The sequence below is a fragment of the Sinocyclocheilus anshuiensis genome, unplaced genomic scaffold, assembly GCF_001515605.1.
Source record: "Sinocyclocheilus anshuiensis isolate Anshui unplaced genomic scaffold, SAMN03320099.WGS_v1.1 scaffold1497, whole genome shotgun sequence".
Taxonomy (NCBI): domain Eukaryota; kingdom Metazoa; phylum Chordata; class Actinopteri; order Cypriniformes; family Cyprinidae; genus Sinocyclocheilus; species Sinocyclocheilus anshuiensis.
In genome coordinates, this window is record NW_015543492.1 from 303,652 (window position 1) to 313,702 (window position 10,051).

The 10,051-nt window shown below is 33.6% G+C and overlaps 1 pseudogene; it reads right to left on the reverse strand.

The window, feature by feature from the left end:
• Positions 1-10,051, reverse strand: part of LOC107694767 (focal adhesion kinase 1-like) — a 69,411-nt pseudogene that overhangs the window by 10,146 nt on the left and 49,214 nt on the right.

The following is a 10,051-nucleotide window of genomic DNA, read 5'->3' on the forward strand; positions in this document are numbered from 1 at the left end:
TATATATATATATATATACAAACAGAAATACCTCCATAGATACATTACTGCTATTAATAATAATAATAATAATAATAACAATAATAAACATTGTAATATTGAAATATCTGTAATATTTCATAAATATTTATAACTATTTCATAAATCTTTTTTAAATATTTAAATATTTAACTTATTATTATTTTTTTTTAAATTTCAATCTTTTTCACAGATTTTGTCGTGACTTTTTAAGATTATATTAATTAATATTAATAACAATAATAATAAACAGTAAATTTTATTTAAATATTTAATGTTTTTCTAATTTTCACTCTAAGAATTTTAATGACTTCTTCAAATTATATGAATTTGCATGTCTTTTCCAGGCTTGGAAATCACAATTTTAAAATTCCCTAACAAGTCTACCTTCTGATCTGACAGATCTCACTCAAGGTCTCACAAACCACAAAGAAGGAGTGACAAACTGCACGACAAAGTTCTTGCTCAACAAAGCATCTACAAAAGCTCAACAACTGGAAATAACTTCCCAACCCAGCATCATCCCTCACTATGGAAGTCCAGTTACCGTCTTTCCGAAACAGAACTTGAAGAGATGCATCCTGTGAGCGGAGCGTCCGAGGGATCGTGAGTGTGCCGTGGAGAGTTAAGAGCGAGTTGTGTGTGTTTCCATGTGAGATGTGAGTCTTCAGGACGCTCAGAAGAGCCTGACTGCAGAAACTCACAGCTCTCTCTCTCTCTCTCTCTCAGACTCCCTCACACGTCTTTTCCTGTCGGTCTGTCCTCTCTTTCACATCCCACGCTTTCCTTTCCTCCCACTGGTTTTACACAAGCAGAAAAAGCTCCTGGTATGTGCTGCTGAGCTCTGATAAACACTGCACTCAGGCTCTGATCTCACTCGCACAACACATACTGCTCGAACTAAAAATATAGTAATGTGCAGTATTGCAAATGTTTATGCATGGAAAACCCAGATGAACGTCTGAATTTGCCAAGGATAAAACGGTATGGAACGCTGCATCCCACAATGCACTCAGAACTCAGTTTGACTTTCCATTTCCAGTGCAATGATGAAGCGTGAGTGATAGCAGTCACATTTTTTGCTTCTTGCATCTTACTTTCTTTTGTTGAAAAATAATTGCAAACTTTTATGCAAAAGCACTAGATTTTATTTAATTTATTAACTGGATGTTAACTTACCATCCAAGCAACTCAAAACAAGGATGCAATTGTATGCTGTGAAAACATTAACTCAGCTGTGCTTGAAACTATTGAATGAGGTCAAAATTGAATTATCAGTCATTAATAACACCACTATATTTTCTTTTGTAGAGCTGTAGTTGAAATTGAAATTACAATTGTCATTATTTGAAATAAATAAAATATTCAAAAAAATAATAATACAAATATTATAAAGCTAGTTGCCAAGGCAACATTTCAAATTTTCATTTAGTTTAGTACTAGTACTTGATGTACTAAAATAACCTAAACTAAAACTGAAATAAAAATTCATAAAAAAATTAAAAAAATGAAACCGGAAAAAAACTTAACTAAAAATAAAATGAAAACAGAAAATAAAAAAAATAAAAAAATTCAAAATATTAATAAAAACTATAAAATTACCTCAGTGGTTCTAAAATAACACTGATAAATAAATAAACTTAATTACTGGACTATCAAAAATACGCAATAACACATGATAATTTAATATATAAACCATTTATTCATTGAATATTCAGTAGAAATAATGATATTTTGATGTGTGCCATTTTTGTTTATCCATTTTGTTTATAGAATTAATGGGATAGTTCACCCAAAAATGAAAATGTGATGTTTATCTGCTTACCCCCGGGGCATCCAAGATGTAGGTGACTTTGTTTCTTCAGTAGAACACAAACGAAGATTTTTAAATCAAACCGTTGCAGTCTGTCAGTCATATAATGGAGCAATGTCCGAACTGTTCCAACTGTCCTGAGCGCGTCCTGAGCACATCCTCGACAGTTTTCTTCTTCTTCTTCTTGCTTTACGGCAGATCGCAGACTTATAAGTGCATTACCTCCACTCATCTCTCAACTGGACCATTGACACTCTATCTACAATCTCAATTAGGAGTGTCAATGGTCCATTTGAGAGATAGGTGGCAGTAATGCACTTGTAAGTCAGCGATCCGCCGTAAAGCAAGAAGAAGAAGAAGACGCCTCACGCACCGGCTGTCGAGGACGCGCTCAGGACAGTTCAGACATTGCAGTGCATCAGAGGTAAAAAACGATATAAATATCTTGGATGCCCCGGGGGTAAGCAAATAAACATCTCATTTTCATTTTTGGGTGAACTATCCCTTTAATTTGTTCATGATTTATAGATATTTTTTTTGATGTATAATTTTCTTTTTTAATAGATTTGGTCAAATTGCTCACCATATTACCATTTAAAATAATATCAGTGTTCACTCCAGACACACTCTGATTCTTTCCTTTGGTATTCTGAGCATTTGGTTGTTTCCTTAATCAGAGAAGGACACAGATGGAGCAGAAGCCAGTGCTTACACTTCTCAGAAAGGCACGGGTTTCCACCGATTCCCACCAACCTTCACTGCCAAGCCAAACGCTCTCTAATGACACGCGTCCTCAGCGGCCGCCCAAGTTTCCACTGGACGGAGAGCGATGTTACAGCTCAATCTCTCCTGACAACAATCCTCAAATCTACAGCCTCAGCCTGCGGCCAAAATCATTTGCGTGTCAGATCTGTCAATTAAACGCCTCTCTCTCGGCACACAACTGTTCTCAGCAACATTTCACCAACATTCCCACATTATGTGATGCCTAAAATATCATCTGGAAATAAAGAGCTTGAGAAACTCAGGAGCGGACGGATCTAACCGCGTTTGGCAGAGATGCACATGTGACGGATAAAAGAGTTTCATGGAAGCAGGTTTCTGTTTGCAGGTGCTCACAGATTTACAGCTTTGTTTTCAGGACTGAATCTGGGAGATCAGGACATCTTCATTTTGTTCCATTTCTTCCTCCGAGTAACAACAACAGCAACAGATGCAAACAACAAACACACTCAGAGTGACCGACAAGCCAAAGAAAATGCAGGAAGGGAGAGAACAGCTGATCCGCTGCGAGTCATTTCATGAAAAACGATTTTTTAATAGTAATTTTCACATTTATTTTTAAAATTGTTTATTATTAATAATAAGTATGTATAATAATGTTATTTTTATAATTTAATTATAATATAATTTTTATTATAAATATTTATTATATACTTAATTATATTATTATAAACTGCATAATACACAATTATATAATATTCTATAAATATAGTTCTTTAAATATTTAAATATATATACACACACACACTATATATATATATATATATAACTTTACTTCTTACTTTCACTCTTGACATTTCCATGACTTTTTAAGATGATATTAATTTAATCTTTAATCCAGTCTTGAAAATCAATTTCAAGGTTTTCACATATAATATCACTACTACTACTGACAATAATAATAATAATAAAAACACATTTATAACATTTTAATATTTGTATATCTGTTATATTTTATTAATATTTAATACTCTTTTTTTAAACATTTAAATATTACAATTAAATATTTAAATATTTATCAAATGTAATATTTTTATTTAATACTTTATTATTTTTACTCTTAAAAAATTCCATGACTTTTTAAGAATAAATTAATTTGAACATTTCAAGGTTTTCACATATAATAATAATAATTTATACTATTTTAATATTTGTATATCTGTAATATTTTATACATTATATGTTTATATTATAATGAAATATGTATTGTTTTTTTAATTGAAAACTTTATTTCTTATTTTCACTCTTCAAAGTTTTTAGATTAAATTATTGGTTAGCTTCCATTAAAGCTTTCAGAAAGGCTTCGGGTAAAAGGAAGAGAGCCAGAGAGAGATGTTGTGTCAGTACCAGGAAGCTCTCCTCCTGCTGCAGCCATCTCTGGTCCTCCTCCATCTGCTGCTGCTGTTTGATGAGCGTCTCCTCCATCCCCAGAGCGCCCCCATCCTGACACACACACACAGCAGCAGGAGTTAGAACAGCGCTCATTCACACAAGCGCGTCCTCGTCTCTTCACTCACCTCCATGTTTGGAGACCACACAGGCACCTCCTGTCGGTGATGGTTCCATGTTTCATGCGGGTCGAGGACGGAGGCTTGCGGCGGGTATCCCGCACCGGGCACGAGTGCGCCAGGGTATCCAGACCCCTTGACAAAATGACAAGACATGGATTTCGAGTTCATTTACATTTAATAATTTAGCACATGCTCCAAAGTGCCCCAGTAAAAGCTGTAAAAATTAATAAACAAATAAAAGAGTGAAAGTCTTCAAAATGCAATCAATTATACTGTAGCAGTCAGTATTATTTATATACTATTTTTAGATACTGTTTTTCTTAACGTTTTTATATTTTCAGTTTTCATTTTAAATTTAGTTTAATTTTAAGTAATTTTGTTAGGCACTTTTTTTTTTTTTTTGCTTTTATTTATATTTCTATTTGTTTCATTTATTTTTATTTTTTTATTTCCTGTTAGTCATTTTTGTACTTTTAGAACCTAAACTTATTTCAATGTTTAATCTAACATTTATATTTGATTACATTTCAGCTTTGATTGAGCTTTTATTTTTATATTTTCAGTTGTAATTTTAGTTGTTTTTTATTTTCATTTTAGTTTATTTCAAGTTAGTAATTTGAGTACTTACTTAGAACTTAAACTTGTTTCATTTTTATTACTTTTTTATATTTCTATTTAGTTTTTTTTTCTTTCAAATTTTAAATTTCCAGTTAGTGATTTTAGTATTTATTTAAACTTATTTCATTATTTAAACGTTTTTCCATCTATTATTTATATTTCAGCTTTGAATTAGCTTTTATATTTTCAGCTTTCATTTTAATTTAACTTTTTAGTAATTTTGTTATGTGCTTTAGCCATTTTTATTTATTTTATTATTTTTAATATATTTTTATTTAGTTTAAATTTCTTTTATTTTTTGGTAGTTTTTTTTTTGCCATTTTTATTTAATTTAGTTATTTTATTATATTTAATATATTTTTATTTAGTTTAAATTTACAATTCAATACTGTCCCATTATATTTTTCCTTTCTTAATTCCTTTTATGCTCATAAATGTTGCATTATGTAACTAAAATGTGTTGTGAAAGGCGTTTCAGTTCAACTTTAAGACCCCCCGAGCATCTCGGACCCCAAGCGCTTCCTCTCATAACGGCTAACAAACACCCTGATACAAAAATAACAGGCACTTTGAGCACAAAAGCCTTTTAAGGCATGAAGACAGAGTGGCGATAAGAGTAGTGAGCTGAAGGAATGCATCTGGACTCAACAATAGCAGCGTCTTTAAAGAGCCACAGGAAATGCCTGCTGTCAGAGACGCTCAGCGAGACACTGGGAAATAACTCCGACTCAGAGCAGATGATTGAGATGAACGCCAGCCGGTCAGACGCTCTTCTCATCAGTTTGCATGCACTAAACACTGACGTAAATCAGACAGAAGTGCTGTGCTATGTGAAGTGTGATTGGCTATCTGTTGAGGGGTGTTGGGATAGTTTGGGGTATTTAGTGTTTGGCTACAGAAATCAGAGTTTGTCCGTTTGGTGAGTTTTTATGGTATTTGGAGACTTTTTGGGTATGTTGAAGGAGAACGTGTAACTGCACAACTCAGATTCTTAAGTTAATTTACTTACTGAAGCAACGTCAGCCTTTCTCAATGTACAATCGCCAGCAGGTTTATGAATAACAGGACTACTCACTTTGTAATGTTTTTAGTGCAAGAAAATCAGCTAGATAATTACTTTTACTATGATGCAATCATCTCCACCTGCTGGTAATTGTTGACCTGTTTTGTCTGCTTTCTATGGCAGTAAAATAATCAGCATGTCATCAGCTTAGGACCAAAAAAAAAAGAGGGAAATCACATTCCCCATTCAATAAGATTATACAATGTTATTATTATTATTATTACAAAAAAATATATTTCTAATTTATTATTATTTCAATAAAAAATAAAGCAATATTGCTATTGCAATAATACCATAATACTGTAAAATAACAAAACAAGTATTCACTAATATAATAATACTAATGATAATAATTATTATTATTGTTATTTATTAAAAATAATATTTCTATTTTATTATTATTCAAATGATAAAAATTAAACCAATCAATAAAGAATATATTACTATTGGAATAAAACTATTGTACTGTAAAAATAATTATACTAATATAATAATAATAATAATAATGATACATTTCATTTTACAGAACAGTAAAATTACAACACTAATATGTGCGGCTGCTTAATTTCTCTGCTTTCAAACATTAAAACTATAGAGAAAGCGGAAATACAGTGGAAAACCGCTGGGAGATCTTAAATCTTCTCTTTTGTTGCCAACAAATAATTCTAATGACAAATATAAAAACATGGTCGCATTGTCAACTTCAGGTTACAAGCAATCCTTGAATTTACGCAACTCATCAGGTCGGAAACTTCACATTATACTGCATTAATATACATTATATATGCATTATACCTTGAGAAAGGCTGATGGCTAAAATGTTGGTCCACTAAATAAATGAATTAACAAGCCTATGAATACGAGTTGTGCAGTTGTACTTTCTTTTTTGATACATAGACTTGTATCTCGACATTTAGGCGTGCATTTATATTTTCATGTATTATTTGTTGCGTGCTTGCATAAAGATGCTGCTGTGGGCGCTAGTAATGTTACCTGGTAATGATTGTGCTGACCAGAGTGTTGTGGACTAGGGAAATAGCCATCACTGGATCGAGGACTCGGGTAACCAGGTCTGCTGGGCTGTGGAAACCAAAAGCACTGTTTTAAACAGACTCAGTACTCAAACCAATTTAGACCTGATCAGGGTCAGAGGTCTTTCCAAACACATCGTCTAATACAGAAAACAGCTATTTTGTATCTGATGTGCATCTGAAAGTGCAGATATAGATGGAGATCTGACCTTCGGAGGCGCCTCATCTGAATTCCCAGTGTCCCAGGACACGGTGACCTGTCTCCTCATCTCCATACGGAAACGCTCCTCCTGCTGGGCCTTCTCCTCATCCAGGATAGTGCTGCAGAGAGAGACAGAGTGAGAATGAGTCAATGTGATGTGCATTTGATAAATACATGTCTGGGCATCTTATTTTCTTCCTGGCAAAGACAAGAAGATTTTTTTGAGGCTAGATCAAAAGAAAAGCAAACGATACACATTAGGTGTGTAATTAATGCTTTACATGTGTATTTCAAGCCATTTAAAGGCACAATATGTAAGATTTTTTTATTAAAATATCCAAAAACCACTAGAACAGTGTTATATATTTTGCTGACTTGTGTACTTACATTATCCCAAATGTTTCAAAGAATGTTTAAATCCAGAGAAATAAGCAATTTTATCTAGTGACCACAGTGTCATTGTGTCGCCTGCCAATGACGTCATAACCCCTCGATTAAATATATATATATATATATATATTTTTTTTTTTATTAAAAAAAAATAATAATAATTTGTGTGTGTGATGATGACGGCGTAAGACGTATGCAGGATTTATATATTAAAAAAAAATAAAATAAAATAAAAGGTTTTATATTTTATTATTAAACAGTAAGATTAAACAAAATAATACTCAATGTAATAAAAAAAAATATATATAACTCTAAATGTGTTTACAATAAAACTAAAATAGTATTAATAACTGAAAGATGGTGTTCAGGGTGTATGTTGATGGTTTCAAACTGTAAGAATACAGTAACATTAAATATTCATCTTCCAGTTTCTCAGAGTAAAAAAGGTTAAGCACTCACCAAACATCCAGACGTCGCTGGCTGAGGTAAACCGACGGAAGTTTATGGATTCAGGAGCCATCCATTTGATCGGCAGTTTCCCTTTAGAAGCTGGAAAACAAATCAAAAACACTATCCACCAGAGGCCGCCATGTCCTTATTCTGGTAACATTTCTGAGCGATGCCTATTTGCATTCATTATAACATTTTCCAGCAGCTTTAATCATTTTTCAGCCTCTAAAATGCACAGCAGCTCATACAGGAAGTGCTATAACGAAAACTTACGTGACTTGCACATGCATATGAAGTAAATGATGTTGTATTTTGGTTAATTGCTTGTTAAACAACAAACAGAAGTGCAGTGTGATTTACCTTTATAATAGGAACTGTCCTCCATGTATCTGGAAAGACCGAAATCACCAAGTTTCACACAATCCGTGGAAGACACCAACACGTTCCTGGCAGCGATGTCCCTGCGCAAAACACACATTCACCTCAGTGCATTACGATCAGAAAACGGATGAAAGCCTGATTTGAGCTTGTGAAGATCTCCAAACTTCAGTCACCTGTGCACGAAGCGTTTGCTCTCCAGGTACGCCAGCGCTGTGCTCAGCTGGTAGGCGAACAGAATCAGCGTGGACAGATCGAGGTTGTACTTCCTTATTTGCAAGAATGACCTCAACTAAAAAGGAATCAAATAGTTCTCAATGGAGATTTCCAGATGATTTTATAGCGAGTATAATATAAAGAAGCACTGGCCCACTGGTGGGCCCACAGCCATTACATATTTAATTGCCTTTTTACCCTATCAAATATTTTAGTTATCACTCTAAATTAGATATCATTTGAAAGCTTAAAAACTCAAAATTCATTCTGTGAAAACCATTTTGAAATCAGATATTGCTTTACCATGGAAATCGTACTTAAATATCTTAAGTGGGCGGTGTCATATTACAAAATGTATTACGGTATTTTACAATCAAAACTTTTTATAATCTTGACAAAATACATATCATTGGAGAGGTTTGAGTCTCAAAATTTCATATTTTGTGATAGAAGTAATATTGACAGAGATATTTAGACATTTGTGACAGAAAAATGCATCAATAAATGTAATATCAACTTCAAATTTGGAGCATAACTTATTTAGACATAAAGCTTAATTTTATAGCAATTTTAGAGTAAAACCTGTAATGAAAAATATTTATTTTATATAAAATAAAAAAATTGTACAGTGCATTTTCTTTTTGATACTTTTTGATACTTTTTTAAATGATTCCACTTCTACAATAATCAGCTGGTTGTCTTCTTTAAAAAGAGTCCAACCTTAGGTCTGTATTCCAAAGCGTTCGTTAATTATAACAATTTAAGTTTGGGGTTAAATTTAAGTTATGGGGTTAAAACACTGTCTGACCTCTCCAAGCGTGCACAGCTCCATGATGATCCAGACGGGATTTTCAGTGATTATTCCAATCAGCTTCACAATGTGTGGATGGTCGAACTGCCGCATTGTCACTGTCAAACATAAAATCACACAGTCTGAACACAATATTCTCACTCCAGCACATGCAAAACACTTTTGCAAAATAAGTCTGGTTTTGTGGGATTCTGACTTCTCTCAAAGTGTGTAAATGTGGTAGTAGAGACTTACTCATATTCAACTTAAAAATAAATAACTAAAATACAATTTCAAATGAAATTGGACTACCATGAATCACGTGTTCAGATGAAACAGCCATGGTAAAAAAGAAACTTCCCAAAGCAGATTTGCATCAGCTCAAATGAATTCTGAAGTGATGTACTGTACTCCTCCGCAGGTCACCTTTCGGCGTAACCTACGCTCCCTCTCTCCCTCTCGTCTATCCTCTATGGTTTCATCACTTCCTTCACCCTCTCAGTTTTCAGCCCTGGACACAAACAGTGCTACTGACACTCTCTGCTCCACTCTAACAGCTTGCTTAGACAACTTTTGCCCCCTTTCATCCAGACCAGCACGTACTACCCCCTCTGCCCCCTGGCTGTCCGATGTTCTCCGTGAACATCGCTCTAGACTCAGGGCTGCAGAGAGGAAATGGCGCAAATCAAAAAACTCGACCGACCTTAGTATGTATCAGTCACTCCTCTCTTCCTTCTCTGCAAATGTCTCCACTGCTAAAACGACATATTACCACAACAAAATTAACA